We start from the raw sequence: 22,071 nt of genomic DNA on the forward strand, positions 1-22,071 counted from the left end.
CAGGTCTACTTGCAGTAAGATACAATAAGGATCCTATCATACCTCTATAAAATTTTTGATCTACAGATTTACCTGATTCATCTTGATCTAATTTGCATGATGAGCTCATGGGGGTGCTGATTGACTTGTTTCCCTCCATATCAAACTTCTTGAGCATCTCCTTGATATACTTGGCTTGATTGATGAAGATGCCTCCTTCAGACTGTTTGATTTGAAGCCCGAGGAAGTAGTTCAGCTCTCCCATCATGCTCATCTCAAACTCACTCTGCATCAAATCAGCAAATTCTTCGCAGAGGCGATTGTTAGTAGCACCGAAAATGATATCATCAACATAAATCTGTACTAATAACATATCTTTGTTTTGCTTTTTCAGAAATAGGGTTGTATCTACATTTCCCCTAGAGAATTCATGTTCTAATAGGAATTTGCTAAGTCTCTCATACCATGCTCTAGGTGCTTGTTTTAAACCATAAAGTGCTTTGTTCAGTTTATATACATGATTAGGGTATTGATGATTTTCAAAACCAGGAGGTTGTTCTACATATACCTCCTCATTAATATACCCATTTAAAAATACACTTTTTACATCCATTTGAAAAAGTTTGAAGTCCTTAGAGCATGCATATGCTAATAATAGTCTAATAGCCTCAAGTCTAGCTACAGGAGCAAAGGTTTCATCAAAATCTATACCTTCTTCTTGATTATAACCCTTTGCTACTAGTCTAGCCTTATTCCTTATAACAATTCCATTTTCATCAAGTTTATTTTTATAAATCCATTTCGTGCCTATAATAGGATATTCAGAAGGTCTCTCTATTAGATTCCATACCTTGTTTCTAGTAAATTGGTTTAATTCTTCTTGCATTGCATTTATCCAATTTACATCATTTTCGGCCTCTTCTATGTGTTTGGGCTCAAAGTGTGAGACAAAAGCTAGATGGTTATTTAAATTTCTAAGGGATGCTCTAGTCCTAACCGGTTGAGATGGATCATCTAGAATTAGTTCCTTAGGATGCCCGTGAGCATACCTCCAAGCTTTAGTTAGCCCATGATCCACAATAGCCTCTTGGCTTGATGATGCTCCTTCACTCAGCTTTTGATTATCATCTTGTAATGCCATCTCATCTATCTTTTCTTCAAGAATTTCAACATCATCATCAAAATTAACTTTCTTACTAGAGGAGATGTCACTAGAGTCATCAAATACAACATGTATAGATTCTTCTATAACTAAGGTTCTTTTATTAAAGACTCTATAGGCTTTACTAGTTGTAGAGTAACCTAAGAATATTCCTTTATCCGATTTAGAGTCAATATTTACCTAGATTATCTTTCCCATTATTATGAACAAAACACCTACATCCAAAAACATGAAAGTAATTAACCTTTGGTTTTCTGTTTTTCCAAAGTTCATAAGGTGTTTTCTTTATGATGGGTCTTAATAAAACTCTATTTAATATATGGCAAGAAGTATTAATGGCTTCTCCCCAAAAGTACTTAGGGAGGTTACTTTCACATAACATAGTTCTAGCCATTTCCTCTAGAGTCCTATTTTTCCTTTCCACAACTCCATTTTGTTGTGGTGTCCTAGGTGCAGAAAAATTATGGGTTATCCCCTTTTTACTACAAAATTTTTCAAATGACTGATTTTCGAATTCAGTTCCATGGTCACTTCTAATGGCTATGACTGAAGACTCTCTAGCATTTGTTACTTCCTTATGGAACTTCTTAAAAATAGAAAATGCTTGATCCTTATGTGCTAGGAACATGACCCATGTGTACCTAGAGTAATCATCTACAATAACTAGACCATATTTATTTCCACCTAGGCTTGTTGTTCTAGTTGGTCCGAATAGGTCCATGTGTAATAATTCTAGAGGCCTAGAGGTAGAGACACATTTTATGGATTTAAATGAGTTCCTAGATTGTTTGCCAAATTGACATGCTTCACATATTTTGTTCTTTTCAAATTTTAATTTTGGCAAACCTATCACGGAATCTCTTTTAACTAGTTTAGTTATTGTGTCCATGCTTGCATGACCTAACTTACGGTGCCATAACCAACTGGCATCATTATCTTTAGTTTCATTAACAATTAAACATTGGTTATGTTTTGCAAGATCTTCTAGGTCAACAACATATACATTTCCACGTCTAATCCCTTTAAAAACTAAACTATTGTCATTAGGGTTTGTTATAATGCATAGTGATGGTTTAAACATAACATCATATCCTTTGTCACATAATTGACTAATGCTTAACAAGTTATGCTTAAGACAATCAACATATCTAACATTATCTATAAAAGTTGAAGGGGTGATTTGAACTTTACCAATACCAATGATGTGACCTTGGTTGTTGTCTCCAAAAGTCACAGCACCTCCCTTCTTAGCTTCAAGGGTGAAAAATTGATCCTTATCACCCGTCATGTGCCTTGAGCAGCCACTATCCAAATACCAGCAGTTTTTGTTGACCTTGGCTGCAAGACACTCCTACACAAGCAAATCATGTCAACTTAGGTACCCAAGTTTTCTTGGGTCCTTCATGGTTAGTCAAGTTGGTTCCTTTTGGAACCCATACCCTTTTAATTTTTCTTCTTGATTTACCTTTCCTAAAATTACACACATTTGCTTTATGACCTATAGTTCCACAACAAAAGCAGGTTATTTTCTTAGTTTTAGTTTCCCCAGCTTTAACAAAGAAGTTACTAAGAAGTTTTTGTTTATTTCTTGGTTTATATCCTAAACCCGCTTTATTAAATACTGCTCGTTGACTATTGAGTATCATATTTAACTTTTCAGAACTATATGTAAATTTTTCAACTAAGGGTTTATATTTGTTAAGTTCTTTAGTTAGTGTTTGATTTTCTGTTTTTAGATCATTTAGTTTGTTTGTTAGATCCTTGTTTAAGATTTGTTTATGGTTTTTAAATTCTGAAAATTCCTTAGTTAGTTTTTCATTATCTTTAGTTAAGGTATTAGTCTTTTGAGTTAAAAGCTGGTTGCTTGTCTTAAGTTCTATATTTTTTTTGGTGATTAAATCCTTATCCTTAACTAATTTATCGTATTTATGTAGGTATAATTGATTAGTTATTTTTAGTTCTTTATTCTTAAGATTTATTGCCTTATATTCTATCATTAATTCATTAAAAGCATCATAAAGTTCATCAAATGTAAAATCAAGCTGTGTTTCGGAAGTTACCTCATTTTCATTGGCCATGAAGCAGAAATTGGCCTTCTCTTCTTGTTCTTCATCCGATGATGAAGATGATGTGTCGGAGTCCGATAGGGTGGTGACAAGGGTTTTCTTCTTCTTGTACTTGCTGCCCTTCTTTAGTAAGGGACACTCAGCTCTGATGTGTCCCGGCTTTTTGCACTCATAGCACCCAATCCCCTCATTTTCCCTTTCCTTACCTTTGTCCTTGCGGTAGGAATTTGAGGGGCCTCTCCTTTGATGATAATCCTTCTTGTGGTTGATGAATTTTTTGAACTTGCGCACAAGAAGTGCCTCACCATCATCTTCCTCATGTTCTTCTCCTTCACTGCTGCTACTGCAAGATAATTCCTTGTTAGATGAAGTAGATTTCAGAGCTATTACCTTTTTCTTGTGGGAGGACTCTTCCTCGTTGTGTTGCTTCATGGTTAGCTCGTGCGTCATTAAGGATCCAAGAAGCTCCTCGAGTGGTAATTTGTTCAAGTCCTTGGCTTCTTGGATTGCCGTCACTTTAGCTTTCCACGACCTTGGTAGACACCGAAGGATTTTCCTGACAAGCTCACTGTTAGTATAGTTCTTGCCAAGGCTTTTTAGGCCATTGACAATGTCAGTAAACCTAGTGAACATGCTAGTGATTGTCTCATTAGAATCCATTTTAAATAGTTCATACTTATGAACCAATATATTAATTTTGGATTCTTTAACTTGATTTGTGCCCTCATGGGTCACTTCAAGTCTATCCCAGATCTCTTTTGCAGAGTTGCAAGTAGAGACCCTATTGAATTCATTTCTGTCTAAGGCACAGTAAAACACATTCATAGCTTTAGAATTTAGTTGTGCCTTTCTCATGTCATGTTCATCCCAATCCTTTTGTAATTTGGGTACCGTGATACCCTCTACATATGTGGATGGGATGTATGGGCCATTTACTACAATGGTCCACATCTCATAGTCTTGGGCTTGGATGAATATTCTCATCCTAGCCTTCCAGTATGAGTAGTCGGATCCATTAAAGAAAGGGGGTCTTTGGGTGGACTGACCCTCAATGTGGGAAGATCCAAATGGGGTTGTCATTTTGATCTTTTAACTCTTGGGTGGAAGAGTTTAGGCTCTGATACCACTTGTTGCCCAGATAGACAACCCAAGAGGGGGGGGGGTGAATTGGGTTTTAAAATAATTTGGATATTTAAAACGATGTGGATAAGTAATTAAAACTAGTGTAAGTTATTTAATTAATTACTATGTGCTGTGAGTGATATGAAAGGAAGAAGAATAGAGACACGCAATCACAAACACCAAGTTTTATAGTGGTTCGGAGCTAACCCTTGCTCCTACGTCCACTCCCCAAGTCTCACTTGGGAATTCACTATAACCCCCCTTGGATTACAGCCGGTTGTTTTCTAAGCTCACAACCAAACTTGTTGTTTTACGAGCTCACAACGAACTCGGTCGGTTTTCCCAGGCTCACCGACTAGAACCACCCCGATTGTTTTCTCGGGGTCACAATCGAACCCTTATACACGTTGGTTTTACACTCGGCTCACCAACCAACCTCAATCCCCTTGATTCAATCTCCCGATTGAACCAAGCAAATACAATGTGTAAATAAAAAGAAGAAACAGAAAAATACAGCTTCTCAAAAGCAGATAAAAGACAATATGAACAATAAATGAAGTTAAGAAGCCTCAAACGCTTTTAGGTTGGAGAAGAGGAATGGCTTCTTAAACTTCTGGTCTCCTCTTGAGTGAGTAGTCGACTTGAATGCAGGAGGAGAAGGCTTTAATTGCTGGGAAGATGTAGGTGGATGCAGTAAATGCAGATCTTCCTCTTTTTCGTTGAAGAACACGTTGCAGAGCTTGAATGCTTGATTAGTTGGAGTGGAATGGTTCTTCTCTGCCTTGCTACAGTCTTCTGTGGCTATTTAAACCAACCCCCACGGAAACTAGCCGTTAGAGAGCTTTTTCTGCCCGTTCTGCACACTCTGCGCAGCCTGACAATGTGTCCGTTGGTGGGTTAGAGTCGACTCGCGCGATCAGGAGTCGACTCGGCTGTAGCGGGAGTCGACTCAAGCTTTTCCGGAGTCGACTCGGCAACTGTTCCAGATTTGAATTAAAGTTGCCTTCACGACTGGGAGTCGACTCGTCTTGATCTGGAGTCGACTCGCCAACTTCTGGAGCTGACTTAGCAATTTCGGAGTCGGCTCATCCACTGAAGTCCGTGGATCCAATTTTGAATTTGATCCACTCGAGTCGACTCGACTGTCCTGGGAGTCGACTCGAATCTCAGAGCCCGAACTCCCGATTCTCTGTCTTTTGGCTCGTCCAGTCTTGGAGTCGACTCGAACTTCCTCGGAGTCGACTCGGCTCTCAGTTTCCGAAACTTGATCTTCTGCCTTTTTGATGTGAAGCTGTCTTGGAGTCGACTCGAGCTGTCTGGGAGTCGACTCGAATCTCAGAGGCAGTAACTTGGTCTTCTGTCTGTTGATGGTCGCGGAGTCTTGGAGTCGACTCGCATATTGCGGGAGTCGACTCGAATCTCGGAGTCGACTCGAATCTCAGAGTCCGAAAATTGCTCTCTGACTTTTTCTTGTGTTCCTCTGAGAGTCGACTCTCACCTTCTTTGGAGTCGACTTGCCATCCATCGGAGTCGACTCGCGTTTCACTGGAGTCGACTCGAATCTCAGACCCGAAAACTGCTCTCTAACTTTTTCTTTGTGTTCCTCTTGGAGTCGACTCTTACTATCCTGGAGTCGACTCGGTGAACATCGGAGTCGACTCGCGCACTTTGGGAGTCGACTCGTTGACAGGTTCTGAGTTGAAGCTTTCTGTTCTTCTGTCTGTTCTCAGTCGGAGTCGACTCGTACAGATCTGGAGTCGACTCGAGCCCGTGCCAGTGAACTTGATACGCTTGGAGTCGACTCGTGATACTCTGGAGTCGACTCGAGTCTCAAACTTTGGTTCAAGCTGTCTTCTTAACTTATCCAAAAATTATGAACCAAGTCTTAAGACACTTAGACAAGATTTTCACTGAAACACTTAATTGAATTCATTAGTAAATAAGAAATATACTCAATTGCTTTGATCTCATCAAAATCAAATAGGGTTTTAATCAATCACTCCACATCCTTGACTAATTCCGTCAACCACAATGCTTCCCTAGCAACCTCAGCCACTGCCATATACTCTGACTCAGTCGTAGATAGTGCAACTAGAGACTGAACCATAAACCTCCAACTAATATGCCCTCATGCAAGAGTGAATACATAGCTTGTAGTCGACCTCCTGTCATCCAAGTCCCCTGTATAATCTGCATCAACATACCCCACGACTGAAGGATCATTCTGTTGTCTGACAAACATGATACCATAGTCTGTAGTACCCCTCAAATATCTGAAAATCTACTCGACTGCATCCCAATGTTGTCTTCTTGGATTCGCCATAAACTTGCTCACTGCGCTAATTGTATGCGCCAAATTCAGCCTAGTACAAACCGTAGCATACATCAGACATCCTACTGCATATGGCACCTTTGACATATCTTCAATTTCTTTCTCTGTCTTCGGGTACTGCGAGGTGGACAATTTGAAATGATTCGCTAAAGGTATGCTCACTGGCTTCGTGTTATCAATGCTGAACCTCTCCAACACCTTCTGTATATAACTACCTTGAGATAACCATAATTTTCTGAAATCTCTGTCCCTACGAATCTTTATCCTAAGAATCTTCTTAGCCGCGCCCAAATCCTTAATGTCAAACTCTCTACTCAACAAAGTCTTCAACTTGTTGACTTCAATCATACTCTTCGCAGCAATCAACATATCATCCATATAAAGTAACAGAAAAATAAAAAAACATCATTAAGGCTCCTCACATAAACACAACAGTCATACTCACATCTCCTGTAGCCAATCCGAATCATGTAGGAGTCAAAATGCTTGTACCACTGTCTCGGAGACTGCTTCAACCCATAAAGTGACTTCCTCAAGTCAAAAACTAAGTGCTCCTATGTAGGTTCAGAAAATCCTTCTGGTTGCTGCATGTAAATTTGCTTCTCCAACTCACTATGAAGAAAAACTATCTTCATATCCATCTGCTCTAACTCCATATCATAATGTGCTACCAATGCCAACACTATCTTGATGGAAGTGTGTCTGACCACTAGGAAGAAAATCTCATCATAGTCAATCTCAGCTCTCTGTGAGTATCCCTTTGCTATCAGACGTGCCTTAAACTTTTTTCTTCTTTTTCTGATATTGCTTTCTTTTTTCTTGAACACCTACTTGCATCTTATTGCTCTCTTTCCCTCCGGAAGCTCCACCAACTTTCAATTCTGATTTTTATTCAAAGATTCTATCTCCTCCATCATAGCACCCATCCATCTGCTTTTCTCCTAGCTGTGAACTGCCTCCTGAAAAGTAGTAGGATCTCCACTGCTAATGATTAATGCATAGGAAACCAAATCTTCAAAATCATACCTGGTTGGTGGCTTGATAGTGCGCTTGGGTCTGTCTGTGGCTATATTGTGATGCTCTTGATCTGCTGAGGTAGAATTCTTTGTACCCTAAACATTATTCTTCTTAACAGAACTTTCTAACTCCACCTGCACCACCTGCTTATTGCTGCTACAACTTTCTGACACCTACTTCTCTTCTTCTTGAGTACTCTTCAACATGACTTTCTCATCAAAAACCACATCTCTGCTGATCATCACCTTGTTTGCCTTCGGATCCCAAAGCTTGTACCCTTTCACCCCATTCTGATACTCCAAAAAGATACATTGTTTAGACTTCGGGTCTAGCTTTGACCTCTCCTCACTAGAAATATGCACGTGGGCAGGACATCCAAACACTCTCAAACCTGAGTAGTCTACCTCATTACCTGTCCATACCTCCTCTGTAACCTTACCATCTAGTGCTGCCCTCGGTGACCTGTTGATCAAGAAGCATGCCATATTCACTGCCTTTGCCCTTGACTTGTGCTGCATAAAGTACACTCAGACATTTTTCGACAAATCATCAATAAAAGTTACAAAATATGTATATCCACCCCGTGATTGTACTCTGACTGGTCCCCAAACATCTATATAAACATAGTCAAGAATACCCTCTGTCTTGTGCGTGGCTGTCCTGAATTGTACCCTATTCTATTTTTTAAGAGCACAGTACTTGCAGAAATCCAGTTTGCAAGTTTTAACATCCTTCAGGAGATTTCTTTTATGCAGTCCCTACATACCATGTTCACTCATATGACTCAAACGCATATGCCATAAGAATGTATTATCAGACTCAGATTCTGCAGCAGCAACTCCACCTACAATGGTAGTTCCTATCAACTTGTAGATATTTCCTACTACTTTGTGCCCCTTCATCACTATCATAGCACCTATACTAACCTTCATTACTCCACCTTGAGACTTGTAACAAAACCCGTTAGAGTCTAAGGTACCCAATGAAATCAGATTTTTTCTGAAATCTAAAACATGTCTAACATCACACAATATTCTAACCACACCATCAAACATAGTAATTCTGATATTCCATATTCCAATGACTTTGCAAGATACATCATAACCCATTAAAACAGAACCAGAATTAACTAACCTGTAGGTGTCAAACCAATCTTTATTGAGTGTCATGTGATAAGAACATGTTGAATCTAGAATCTAAGAATCTACGAGATGATCTGAACTGGATGAAACTGAAAGTATATCACCGTCACTAATATATGTGTCTTCTTTCACTATATTTGCAGACTTAGATGACCCTAGATCTGTCATCATATTTACCCTTCTTCCTCTTAGGACAATTTTGTTTTATGTGACCTTGTTTGCCATACTTGTAGCACGTTATGCCCTTTTTTTTTTCTGGATTTAGACCGAGATTTACTGCGATTTGATCCATTCCTTATGTTGCTTCTTCCACACTCTTGGTTACCCTTCACCACTAAGCCTTCTCTCTGAGAACTCTCATCACTGGCTTTCTTCCTCTGATGAAAACCTAACAAGGCTCCAATAATGTTCTCTAACTCTAGGGTCTCTAACTCAGAGTTGTAACCAAATTTTCGTACGTAGGAGAAGCGGGTAAAGACTGCAATAACATCAACACCTTGTCTTTGTCTTCGAACTTCACATCAACTTGCCATAGATCACTGATAATCTGATTGAATACGTTAATATATTGGCTTAAATTAGCACCCTCCGCCATCTTAAGACCATACAATTTCTACTTAAGATAGAGCTTGTTCGTCAACGACTTGGACATATACCGACTCTCCAATTTCGACCAAATTACTACCAGAAATTTCTCGTCTATGACATGATACATTACATCATCAGCCAGACAAAGTTGTATATTTAAAACAGCCTTAGCCTCCAATTCCTTTCACTCTGCATCACCTATGTCATCTAGTTTCTTCCCATACAGGGCCTTCACCATACTCTGCAATACTAAAATTCTTTACCCTTCTCTGCCATAGCCCGAAATTTTCAGTTCCATCGAACTTTATCACATCAAACTTCGCAAGACATCTCTGCAATCTTATCTTTTTGCAAAATAAAATAGAAAAAAAAGGATCTGATAAAAATAAAAATATACCAAATAGCGCTCCTGAAAACATGAACGGCGTCGGACGGATGCGCGGCCACCAAGGTGGTAGCCTAATGGTACTGGACGAAATTTCTATCCTCATGGTCCCAAGTTCGAGTCGCTGCGACGTTGATTAAAATGTGGCTTCGGCCACTGCTTGGACATGAGGCATAGGAATGCTTCTTGGACCTCTAGTAGCCAGGGTGGTGCCAGGTGTGATGTACTCACACGTGGGACTCGAACCAGAGCCCAAAGGGGTAGCTGAGCCGGGCCCACGGGTGGGGAGGGCATGAGTAAAATCGGTCGGGGTGCCCAACACACGGCCATTTCTGCACGCATCGAACATTCTTCTGACGAGGCGGAGACCTAGTGGGGGCTGCTACGCGGGGTGGGTTTGTTCCTTCCTCCCCTCCTTCCCTTTTTTCCTAAGCAAAAAAAAAAAGCACTCGCGCGGTCGTCCTCCTCCTCCACAAGATCTGGACACTGTGGCAGTGGCGCAGACGCAGGCAGAGACGGGCGTGGGCGGAACACTCGCACGGCTCCTCTCCTTCTTCCTCGGGAGACACCTGAAGAACCGAGGATCCGCGGGAAAAGAGAGACTTGGGGTTTCAGTTTGGAAAGAAGAAACCCCCGAGTCCCCTTCCACGTGAAGCACAGTGCCCAAAAAAACCGCTGGGCCTTCGTTCCTTCTCTCTCTCGCTCCACTGCTGATGCGATGAGACTTGGGAGAAAACACGCCCAAAACGAGAAGAAGAACACTGGAAGAAGATGATTAATGTTTTTCCCTTCACGTGAAGCCTTTCCTTTTTCTTTTCTTTTTTTTGTTTACAGCTTGGGAAGGATGCCACCTAAGAACCCACGGGAGAGATGATTCCGCTTGGGAACCCACCGTGGAGAAGAAAAAGCTTCTTCACGTTTCCGGCTTTGGGAAGAGAAGACACAAACCCAAAAGCCCCGGCCCCAGGGAAACCTCTTCTCGTTGCTTTGATGTCGGTTGTTGCGCAAATCACATGATACGATGATACAGAACAATACCAGGAATTTATGTGGTTTGGCAACGTGCATATACGTCCATGGGAGCAAAACGGCTGTAATTTTCATTATCTCTCAAATAACAAGATTTACAAAATATTTATAGTTAAATCCTAACTCCAGAGTCTCAATCCCTATCAGCATCTCTGGTAAAATAAAATAGTACATAATTATTCCAAAAATAAACATATATTATCGCGTCGCTCCATTCCGTTAGAATATCAGTGTACCACTCAAATAAGAATACCTCAGTAGCCACTTACTCTAACACATACATACATGCATGCATGTGCATCTATAGTACACATGCATAATATATATATATATATATATATTGAAAAAAACATTCAGACATGGCGGCCTTCAATTTCTCTTCAAACCCATTTTGTGATGTACAATCTAGACAAATAACCCTGTCAAGATAATAAGAATAATACTAACTTCTTCTATCGAGAGGCAAGAAGATTAGAGCCGGCAATAGCTCTACCGCCAGCAATTCTACTTAAGATACCAGTATATGCAACCTTAATTAATCCATATGCCCAACTTAACTCTATGTTGCATAATACAACCTTAATTGGACCAACTTCTATTACTCTAATGGCTTACCCTCTGTTTGGCACGAAGGATGGATGAGGGAGCCATCCTTCGATATGTTTGGTGAAATATAGAAGGATAGATAGGAACGATTTCTTCCCGATGACATTTATATGATATTTTTACTAAACTACCCTTTGATTAAAAAAGGTGGGACGTGGTCTCTTATGTTTTGTCAAAAAATTAACAAGAAATAATTTTATCACTGTAGAAATCCTCCCCCCTCACATAGTCCACCCAGCTCCCAATTTGAAAGGATGCAAATCGGTGGGCTAGAATGGATGGGCAATCACTTCTTTTTATTCGTTGTTTCTAAAAAAATTTTGAACCAAATGGCGGACTGAGACCATCCATCTTTTCTCGTATGACTTCAGCCACATGAGATTGACCCCAAGTTAAAGTAAACATGGTTAGTATTAAAAACAGACCGAATATCTTTAAAATCCTTGTATCCCATTCATAACCTAACTCTATGGCACAATCAAAACAAGACACTATTCTCATGTCCCGGATAATTTCAAAGCTCCATGACATACCCATCTCACTCAAAAGCTGGACCAAACATTTGGATTGGGTCAGCTTTTGCCGGTCCAAGCAAGGAGTTATGGAGATCAAATTGGATGGCAATGGGGGAACAAATGGTTCATCTAGAATACGATCACCCTATGCGCGCTTCCTTGAGCCAGTGGGCAGGCTAGTTTTTTAGTCCTTAGGATACATATGACCGGCAAATGGTGTGCCGAAACCAAGGTTCGGCGCTCTGGATAGGGGTAGTATCTTTCGCGCAAAGGAAGGATTCGGCTTCCTTCTTACGAATCTACAATTGGATCACCAACCACACAGCTCTCAAAGCTACCGGGGGGTGATCCAACGGTATATACATGCAAAGGAAGGTGATTTCTTCTTTTGCATGGAACATGCAACCCCAATTCCATCATTGTTTTTTTTTTTTTTGTTGCGCTAGAATAGATGATTCATGCAGTTTTAGTACAGATATATTCAATAAGATCAAAAAACAATAAGTCTCGAAGTGCTTTAGGCAACTATTTTTTTCTAATCTATAGGATGCTTCCAGAGTGACTGGCTATATACCAACAGTCTGTGGCACCATTTATCTCTTTGAACATGTGGTTAGCCTGAAAGGCCACATCGCTACTTATCATTGGTCCGAATGTTCCAAAGCAGCCTCTTCCACCACCGCTGGTGCCATTCTAAATTTATCCAATCACAATAGCCCGGTCATCTTTTAAGTATAATCGGGCTGGTCTGCAGCACCCGTCCAGCATGACCCACGCCAGCCCATGCCGCTCTCAGCTCGTGAAGTGTCTAAAAATCGCAGCTCCGGCAACCACCACCCCCCTGCGCTATGGACGCAAAGCAACGGGCTCGCTCGTGTCTCTGTATGAGACCACATCGAAACGAAGGCGAGAGGGACGCGGCCCCGCCGACAGAAGGCTACGTCTTATCCGTTCGCCGAGGACAAAATGTGCCACCTTTGCATGTGACCTCTTCTTCTTCTTCTTCTTCTATTGTTTATTTTTTCAGTTTGGTTATGATTTCGATTTGTTCTTATATTTCAGCTCTGTTTTCTTTGAAATTTTGACCCTTTTTGGCTTTTGTCATGGTGGATTATTTTTGATGTTGGTGTAGGTCTGATAGATTGGAACGATGGAGCGTTCTGGGAAGAGAATTTTGATGACCTCTAATGGAGATGAGATCTCAAAGGGTATCGCGTACAATCTGGCAAAGTGTGGTTGCAGGTAGGAATGCAAAGCTCCAATCTTTTTTTTTTTTGACCTTGATTCCAATCTAGTGATTTTGTGAGCAGGGTCTGCTGTTTTGGAGTTGTTGTTGAGTTTCAGTTGATGGGTTTTATTATTCTCTGACATCTTGTTGGATTTCTGTTCTTTTTTTCTTCTTTAGGGGAAAGCGAGGGTGTAAACCCAGATTCTCATTCGTTGGTTTTCGCTCTTTCGAACATTCTGGTGTTCTTCATCCCTTTTAGAATTGGTCTATTTGGAAATTTATGCTATAGTTTATTTTGTCTTTTTTGTTTTTTATGAGGTATTATTTTTCAAATTAACTGACCTCATTCTTGACAAGTTAAAAAAAAAAGAACCGAACGAGCTCAATTACTTTTTTTCCCCACTTTGAAATATTTTTGTTTGGAATTTGTTATACTCTTAGTTTCAATTTCATCAATTTCTTAAGTATATATCTGAAAATGAATATTTTATTTCATCTACTAGACCTCCTTCTTAATGTTTTCCCCTTTGCTCTCATTATGGTGTGTTTAATCACTCTCTCTGAATTTTCTTTAGTAAATTTGTATATTTCGTTTTTTGTATCAAGTTTGTACTAAGTTGCAATTTGTTTCTGATGATGTAATCTGTAGGCTAGTTTTGATGGGTGATGAAGTTGTCCTTCAGAGCATGGTGGCAGAGATTACAAGTTCCTTGAAGGGAATTGATCAGCCTGAATATGGAAGAAGAGAAGGAGGCTGCTTTTGATGTTGCTGTGGATAAAGCATGAAAATCCTTAGGGGCATTGGATGCTTTCATTAATTGTTACATCTTTGAAGGTATATGCTTATTACTGATAAAAATAACATCATTTTAAATCTTGTCAAACTATATTTAAATTCTTCATACATCTTCCTGGGTGCTATAGCTTTATAAGTTTGCTATTTGTATAGCATACTTTGAGGTTGCAACTAAAGTGTTGATATCAAAGTTTGCTGTCTCGGTATCGCCCCCGTACTGGTGCCACACTACCATAGTGTCGGAACAGTACAATACGAGATTTTTTTGTATAGTATGGTACGCTCTGTACTGCCCGGTTCGGGCCGGTACAGCGTACCATGGTTGATATATTATTACTATGAAAATGGTTGTACATTTCTTGTTGATAATTAATCAGAGTTTTCATCATCTGAAAGAGGGAAACATAGAGAGGGTGCAGACAATGTTAAAATGGCCAAAACATGGAATGTAGAATGAAGCATATAAAGAAGAGGACCAACATAAGAATATATCCTGTGTGGCATACTAATAGTGCTGACATCAAATAAGACCAGTGATTTTTGTTAGTATTCCTTTTTTTTTAAAGGAACTTTTTGTTACTTGAAATTAATCTCATAAAATAAGAAAAGCTCACTATTAATCTCAGCATCAACTGGCACTTCTAGTTTCCATTGGCAAGGCGCTAGCAGTTGCACAGGCATGCTTACACAAATTATCTCACTCAGGGAAACGAAGAACAATCTTATTTAAATCAATAGTTTTCAGCAGAAGTTTTCTTGTTGGTAGGGACGCACTGCTAGCAAAATAGAAATGCTTCATCATAGCACAAAAATTATGTTTTTACCTAGCTTAGATGCTAATGGAGACTGTTTTTATCTTCTCTACTTTTAGTTGAGCCAATAGGATTGCTTTGTGCAATGAATCTTTATCATTTCAATATTTTCTGGTAGGACAAAAAATGATAAATACCTAGGAATTGAGGCATGCTGAACTTGTTTACATAGGTTATAATAAAAAATTCCTAATCTTGAAACTTATTTTTATCTTTTATAAACCTATGAATGAACATTCTTGGAGACTATTTTCCCTTATAATTCACAAGATTCTTGTCTTGATTCCCTTATAAACTCATTTTAAACTATGTTAATAGGGTCTATAACCCATAATCACTTTCTGGTGCCCGTTTTCTCATGCTAGTCGTTGGGCCCTTACAATTTTCTCCTGTATATGACATCTAGCCTTGTGGTTACTCAATTTACCTCTTAGTGCTTGTTACGCGTTTCTTGACTATTTGGGACAAGCATAACAGGCAGTCCTAGGCTCCTTATGTTGTATATGAAATTCTATTTTGGTCATCTTTTTCCTTTCTGCACATAATACTAGTCTACTTTTTTATCCATTTCAGACATATAGACATTTGTAGATACATGGCTTTCAGAAAGTCATATTTTGGCAATAACCATTCAGTTCTTGAACATATGCCTGGAAGGCTAGGTACCCCATGAAAGTTCAAAAGCATGCCTGTAATGAGAAGATGTCCCGCTGTTCTAGTGCTCAGTGATACAAAGCATTTCCATATTTGACTATATCAGCCTACTTGAGCATAGTGAGGATACTATGGTTTGCTTTTAAGTCTCCTTTCTTCAGAGCTCTTCCATTGTTAGCTTCCAAAGCATATGCTGATACAGGTGTTTTAAAATTTGTAAGCATACCACATGAAGTAAATTTGAGGAAGTTCTTTGAGTGGCTCATCAGCCTAATGATCTATCCAAATTCTGGCTCCCCTAGTTCTTCCATTAGCAATCCTACTCCCTTTGAAACAAGTGATATTTTATGGAAAGGTAGCATACAAAAAGTTAATATACATCACGGATTTGTCTATGGAGAGATGACAAGTTATCTACTCTGAGAAATCTATATCAGCTAATGGATCTTGCAATATTCTGATGAATCTTGCAATATTCTGATGAGTCTCGGAATGTCAGCTGAGCTAAGGCTGGTGAATGAGAAATCTGACTGCTGAGAAATTTTCTTGTGACTTGAGCTACTCCTGCAAGTCCTCTTGAAGCTGAAATGGAGGTGTTTTGCAGACTCAATCATGAAATTCATAAGGGAATCCAGGGGCCACAAGATCTAAGATATAGGAAAGTATTATACAACATCATGAAGAATGGGAAGCTTGACCTATGAACAAGGAAAGCTAGAGACAACTTGAGAGCTTGATTTGAGTCTCAGGAGATCTTTATATATCCAGAGACAAGGAAGCCAGCAGCCTGGCTAAAAGAAATCATAAAGGCTGTATTGAATGATGAATTGCAATGCCTCGGACTCGTTACCAAACAGGGAGAAAATACAAGTTGCTCAACGTAATTGCATCTTGGACTTGATTATTGTTTGGACGACATATGCCATAACCTTTTAACTTCATTAACCATTTTAACCATTACACCCTTCCATCTAGTTATATGCAAGTATGAGTAGCTTTAAAGTAGATGAATCAATCATGGCAGCATTTAGAGAAATTCAGAAGTGCGCGTAGAGTATTAACATGTATAGGCCTTAAAATCTCATCTTCATGCATGCTGGTGCTTATGTTTTCTCTGTGCCTACTTTAATTTGGGCAAATCAAGTTCGAATGAGCTGAATCGGTGGGTTACCTTTTTTGCTGGATGGTAATCCTGATGAATCTCAATGCCAAAGTTCTAAGATAAACCAAACACCTTTTATTGAGCTTACAGAATCTCCCCTATATTCTCTGGTATTGCTTCCACTTTCACTAGTTCAGAATAGAGAAATGATACATAATTGCCAGCTATTGAGAATTTTCGGTCGATTTGACATGGGAATGATAAACTGGTTGCTTGAATTTTCTTCTGCTTAATATTTAAGCATTCATACAACTAGGTTTATGTGAATAAACACAAGGGCAGCATCTGGATTTTTTCTGCAGTCTGTTATAACTGTCAGTAAATCTGTAAATGTTTCTTTACTTGCATTCTTGTGTATTGTTGTTTCTTTTCTTCCATTGGGTCACTAGAGTTCGCTTTTCCCTTAACTGTTTTAATCATCTCATATTCTCATGCAGGCATCTGCAATGGAGACTGGCAAGCATAAGATAAGAGTTAACAGCATTGCCCGGGGCTTGCACTTGGGCGACAAGTATCTAAGCAGAATAAATGATGAATATTTTGATTAGCCTCAGATACATTCTGGAATTAAATCTGTGCCAGAGATGTTACATGGCTAGTGGTGCCATTTGAAGATCTGAGTGCAGTTGGGACTTACATGTACAATTTGGTACATGGTTTGTCGAAATAAAGTTTTTTCAAGAAACAGGCAGTCATGACTGCTACTGAGATTTCTTACCGTGGCATAGAGTGAGTACTCTTCTTTAATTTATCTATTTATTCATGAGTGATTCAATTGATTTACAATCTTATATAACAGTATATACGAACATGTCTTTAAATACACGCTCGATAAGCTCGCCAGGAAGAGTATTAGACTACAAGTGAGGATCTTCACTGCTATTATAAGAAGATCCACTTAGCCATTCCACCATTGTTGCATTTTTTACAGGCATGGTGGGCCTCCATTCATTAAGCTAAAGATATATCATTATGCATTGTTGACAAGCTAGGAGATCATGGAGCTATTGCACTTCTTGTTCTTATGTTTGAAAACAACATGGAGCATCACATCCTATGCTAATCTCCTGAGCAACTAAAAACATTGTTTTCATAATATTTCTGTGCTATGAACTTATACTCCAAATGGAGTACCTTTGCCTTACTGCTTAGTTTTTTTTTTTTTTTTTTTTTTTTTTTGTAAATCTTGCTACGAAAAGAGATTTAGCTATCGGGATGTGATTAGGAGTGTCAGTGGACTGGGTCAAGCCCAGGCTTGAAATCGGCCAGGTTAGCTTGTGACCAGCCCAAGAGTATTAGTACCAAACTACACCTGTGTCTAGTTATTTTGTTCAATATGGGTTCAAGTCCAGCCATAATTTATTGTTTCACTGGTAACTCAAGCCAGGCCTGAATGTTTTCAAAAATTTGTCATTCCAAACCAGACTTAAACAGGTCAAAATTTTAAATCTAAATCCAACCTGTTTATTAAATACGTAATCCGAACCGATCCACATAACCCATTTATTAAACAGGTCAAATCAAGTTAAACAGGTTAGATGAGTATTTAATGGGTTAAATAGATTTAAATAGGTTAAATAAGTTAAGCAGGCCGGATTAAATAGGTCAGAAACAGGTTAAATGGGTCGGGTCATAATCTGACCTAATTATTAAACAGGTTAAACGGGCCATAGATTTAAACCAGAATCTAAGCCATTTAATAAATAGGTTTGGACAGGTTAACCTATTGACGACCGAAATCTGTTTATAACAAACCCAATCCTGCTTAAAGTTGGTTGTTCACAGGTCAAGTTGATGGATCGAATCATAAATTGCCACCATTACTTGGCTCATTGACAGCCCTAACTTTGATAATTCTTGCATTATTAGGATAAAAAGAACAGTGTTGCTTCACAAATCCTTCATTGTAAAGAATAAGTGGCTCATAATCTGCTCTTGTTTTCCTAATAAGATGACATCTACTTAAACTCTCAGCTCCGCAGATCTTGTCTAGGGTAATCTTCGAAGGAAGACTGATGTTCAATAGAATAAGTTGTCTTGCAGTGTAGATTTTTAAGTTGTGATCTTGTGTAACTCAGTGCCATTGGCTACAAGTCTGGCGAGATATCATATTTTGGGGTTTTTAGATGTCATACATGTATAGTCTTGGGAGGATCGACAGGAATATAATTTGATTTAGGAACTGAGTTCATCTCTTTGGCATAAACTACAATGAAATGCTTACTAGAATACAAACTTACAAGCTTGGATAAAATTAAAAAACATATCCAAATATACATTTTATAATTTATTGCATTTGTTTCATCGTCGACCATGAAAATATTACTGGGATGATCAGTCAAGGAAACAGCCGCCATAACAAAACAAAAAAAGAGTCTTGCCAAGATATTTTTCTATGTTTTAATCAAGACAAAAAAAAACGAAAAAGATAAAGTCTTCACGAAGTGTTGACGATGCATGGAATTATTATTCTAGAAATCATGGACTTCTTCCTTGCCAATGAGATTGGAAATGGTGATGCATCGCATTGTTTTTATAACTTTGGTGCTCATGGGGCTGTAAATTTTAATGGCAGACAATGTTGCAGCTATCCCTGAAATCTATGGAAAGAACAACTTATAAATAGCAACAAGCAAAAGGTAGGATATTGTTCACAGTCTGCTCCAAGGATGGCCCTTTGCTTCTGCTTGTGTCTTGTGCAATTGTGCCATCCTATTCATTGCACCTCTCCAACATCAAGTGAGAATGACGACTGGTTTTAACTCAATTTGATTGCATTAATCCCTTAATACCCTCTGGAAATATATCCCTACCCACAACAATAGTTGATAACATGCTCATCAAAGCCTCATTAGCCTTATTTGACTTCTATAATTTGTTAAAGCTTTCTCCTGAAAAATTGGTGAGAATTTTGTCTCATCAACAATAACCACAATGTTGTCCATGGCTTCTTCAGAAATGTAATTTTCATGCTAATGGCACACTGAAAAACCAATCGAAGAAACTAAGTTAAGTTGAATTTTCTTTAAAATATTCAAAGATGTCCAAGAAATATCATAATGTCATGAATCTCCGATGTTTCACTCTGTTTTGTTACAATATAAGTTTTCTCAGATATCATCCTGATGTCATTTTAGATCTGAAAGTAGGGTCTATCATCAAATTTCTCCATTTATTTCAATAGATTATCAGCAACAGCACAAGGCATGTGGCCTTGGAAACCGGGGTTTCATCAATTCACTATGGAGTTTTGGTTCTATAGCAGAATAGATGTGTTGCAGGCGCATGGAAAACTACATTCTATAGGAGCACATATTGTATCAAAATAATCTGCATAAATCTTCATGCGGGCTTTTATGATTTAGTTTTACTCTGACATCAAGTTGACAACCAACCTACTAAATGGAAAGCAATGGAAGATAGATCTTGCATGTCTGCATAGAATTTCATGCAATTAATAGGATATGAGAAAACAATAGCAGAAAAGAAAGATTTCGAAAAACTCTCATTTCACTTTACTTCAGTTTCAGATTTATTTTTAATATTTTTTGATATGGAAGCAGAATCCTATGTGCAATATTTTCCTCCTGCATTCTTTATTTTTATCTGATCATATCCCACTTTTCCCAGGACACATGCATTGCCTGTGCAGAATGCTAATACTACTATAATGTAAATTCTCCTCCTTCAACTCCTTCCTAGGTTTGGATCTGTTTTAAAAATATTTTTCAGAAGAAAAGACCTATCATGTGTATTACTTTTTCTTCAACTGCTCCTTCCTATGATCAACTCCACATTTTTAATAATTTTTGTTTTACGAATATCGAAGCAAGTCGTCCTCTTTTTCCGTGATTCTGTTCACTCCCCATTTCCCATGCACCCTAAACATGTATCAAAGTTAATATAAGTTCATACATGTGAATGTAGTTGATGCTAATACAAGCTAATGTAGGTTCCCACATGTGAATGTAGTTGAAAGAAAGAAATTTTAGATCTTTTACAAAGTGAAAATTTAGCTGCAAGACATAATGGACATGATATGCTCAGTGGTAGACTGGAATTTTTGTTGGTGAGTGTCTTGTTTATCTCAAAGTTCAGCATGTATTACAAGCTACTTCATATGGAAATCCAAAGCCAAACTGCACCAAGTCATTATAATTGTTTAGGCAAGCTTTTTTTTTTCAAAAAAAAGGTAAAAGTTACTGTAAGTCCTCCATTGAAGATCTTTTTGCTTGAATATGAGACCAATATATCTATATGCTTCAAAGATACATGCTAGCTAATAATCATTGGGATTAGGTTAAGTCACTTGTAATATACTATTCTTTCAAACACATGCTTATCCTAAACAGTCAGCTACCTATATACCCTAATCTGCAATCAACGCAAGCTTCCATTAAGTTTCACTCAGATGTCTGAGTTGAATGAGTCCAATGAAATCGAGCATGATCCAAAGTCATCTTACCATGCTTAGATTAGGTCTAATTACTTGTGCTTTAAAACTTCTTTTCTCTATTTTATTGGTTGAGGAATGTGATGTAGAGATCTAGTGAAGTAATGCTGTCTTATCTAACTTAAAAAAAACATCATTAAGTTTAAGCCAAACCCTTTTAAACATGATGTGATCCAATTATAAAAGGAATAGAATGGCTTGATTCCTATTGGGATGGTTTTAGATTGGATTTAGGTTGATCAACTCCAATGCAACTGAACATTTAGCACTGACATGAGAGGTGACCTTTTTAGATGCCAAAGTGTTTGGAATCTTTCTTGGCCTTCTTAGATTTTTCTCACCTTCCCTTTCTTAGGGCTGCGGATCCTCCAACCCATTTTATAGTTTTTATATTTATCTGTCTCCCCCTGTCTGCATCTGTGTCTCAAAGATATTGGTGGAAAGTAAGTGCAACAAGGCAGAATAAAAAGCCAAGGAGCACCACAAGAAAGTAGAGACCAAAGTGGGTTTTTTTTTTTTCCTTTCCCTTTCTCAAGTCATGTTACTGTGGAGAAATTTCCAGGACATAGCCATCAAATTGGGGTTAGGTAATGGTCTAACTTTTCTAAGGAGCAACAGGCTTTTCCATCAAACAAAGACTCATGTCCCAATGACCACCCTAGGGCATATTTGGTTGAAAAAAGTTGGCCTGTTGAATAGGACTGAAAATGAATGATACCTATTCCAGCCGTTTGGTTGAAAAAGTCCTATTACAATTCCAATTCCGAGAAAAGAATGAAAGCACCTCAATCCACAAAAACATAATTCTGACTCTCTCCTAATATTAGAATTCGATTTCGATTCCGATTTCAGTCACGAAGCAAATGCATCATGAAATACTCTCGATGGTATTTTATCTATCCATGGAAGGAACAAAGATTTGCAAAGCAGATTTTACATTAAAAATTAATAAAAGATCATATATACTATTTTGCAAAATGATACATATTTAGGAGTTCTATAATGATTATGCTCCTGAACCAA

The 22,071-nt window shown here is 38.5% G+C and overlaps 1 long non-coding RNA gene across 3 annotated transcripts; it reads left to right on the plus strand.

Annotated features, from left to right (window-relative positions):
- Window positions 1-12,711: 12,711 nt before the first annotated feature.
- On the plus strand, window positions 12,712-17,342 carry LOC120113007. 3 transcript variants are annotated; one of them, XR_005514735.1, is made up of 4 exons: window positions 12,712-12,926; window positions 13,076-13,185; window positions 13,821-14,006; window positions 17,033-17,342. It is a non-coding gene; the product is annotated as an uncharacterized LOC120113007 (long non-coding RNA). The 3 variants fall into 3 exon arrangements; XR_005514736.1 differs by having other exon boundaries at window positions 13,085-13,185; XR_005514734.1 differs by lacking the exon at window positions 12,712-12,926 and having other exon boundaries at window positions 12,938-13,185.
- The last annotated feature ends 4,729 nt before the right edge of the window (window positions 17,343-22,071 follow it).

This window comes from Phoenix dactylifera, chromosome 14 (genome assembly GCF_009389715.1).
Source record: "Phoenix dactylifera cultivar Barhee BC4 chromosome 14, palm_55x_up_171113_PBpolish2nd_filt_p, whole genome shotgun sequence".
Classification (NCBI taxonomy): Eukaryota; Viridiplantae; Streptophyta; class Magnoliopsida; order Arecales; family Arecaceae; genus Phoenix; species Phoenix dactylifera.